Source organism: Solanum tuberosum, unplaced genomic scaffold (genome assembly GCF_000226075.1).
Source record: "Solanum tuberosum cultivar DM 1-3 516 R44 unplaced genomic scaffold, SolTub_3.0 scf00018, whole genome shotgun sequence".
Lineage (NCBI taxonomy): Eukaryota > Viridiplantae > Streptophyta > Magnoliopsida > Solanales > Solanaceae > Solanum > Solanum tuberosum.
Window position 1 is genome coordinate 2,151,683 of NW_006238944.1, and position 1,532 is coordinate 2,153,214.

Genomic DNA, 1,532 nt, shown 5'->3' on the forward strand with positions numbered 1-1,532 from the left:
CCTGTAACTTTCTGAATTTTGGGAGAGGGGACTTATTATTTATGATGACCTTGTTCAACTAATGGTAGTCAAAACACATTCTAAGAGGACCATCTTTCTTTCACACAAATAGCATAGGAGAGTGTAACATCTCGCACCTAGAAACGACTAGAAAGAGTTTAAAATCTGAAAAGATTCATTTTTGGAAAGCATGTGGGAATCTGGAAATTTTTATCGAAGTTAATAAAGTGAGTTTTGGTCATTTTAAAATGACCATAACTCCTAGATCAGGATGAGTTAGGAGTAGTTCTTGATATGGTTAGGAAGCCCTTGGGAAGATCTTTCCAACGCCGCCGAGTTTGCACGATTTTGATAGCGTATGAGTGAGATATGCCTTTCGAATGTTGGGCTGTTGGATTGAGGAAAGTCCCAATCCGGATTTAGGGAAGGGCAAGGTAGTCTTTTTCTAATTAATTTCCTAATTCGTTTTTAGGGATTTATTGGGGGTAAAAACAGAACTTAGTTCAGTTTTAGAAAAATTACAGAACGCTTAGGGCTTGGAGAAGAGAGAAAGGAAGAAAGAATGGGAGAAAAAGGCAGGAATTCGTCAAGATCATCCAAGCTTGTGAGTGGAATTCGTCGGGGGTGATCCCTATTAAGGTATGTGAGATCTTTTCGTGTTGGTTTAGTTCACCCACACACCAACTTATTTCAATTTAGCGATTTGGAGTTGTTTGAATGTTTAGAAAGAGAAGTCTTGAAGAATATTGTTGAATTCTTGTTGGTTGAGTTGTTGATGCTTGGGGGTTGAGTTGATTCATGTTCCGGGATGTTTTTCAAGTTAGATTGGTTGTGTATTGAGGGTACAATTGATCCTAAGTAGTTGGGGAAAAGAACTAGGGAAGATTTGAGGGTTTAGAGATGAAAAATTAAGAAAACCTGGGCATCGGGGATGGGGCGCCGCGCCAGCCAGCGCGCCCCAAAGCAACATCTGAAGTTTTGGCATTGGGGAGCCGCGCCAGCCAGCGCCCCCCACAGACTTCTCTAAAGTTTGGGGCCTGGCGCCCCACGCATCTCAGAGCGCACAAGGACGCCAGTTCACCCCATTTCCCCCCCATCTTTTCGTACTAGTTTCTAAGCGATGTACCTATGTTTTCTAGTTGATTCCAACACTCTACGGTACATCTAAACATCATGAAATCATCCATAAACATGAGATCATGAACCTTGATTCCATAATCCAATTCAAAGAAAGTTAAGATCAAAGTCAAAGAAGTTAAGAGTCAAGTCTAGAAGTTAAGAAGCAAGTCAAAGCAAAGTTTCTTAAAGTTTTCAAGAGTCTTTATTAATGTTTAAACTCTCGTTTTAAGGCTCAAGTTTCAAGTTAAGCAAAGAGTAAAGAGTTGAGTTCATTTCTCAAAAAGCTATAAGGGAACTAAGTATTCCCAAAGAGTCCATAAATATTTTCACATTTGAGAAAGGAACTATGATTTCCAAAAGAGCCTTTGGGTTAGTTTTCAGAAAAGGGAGCATCGATTCCAAGAGAGCCTTTA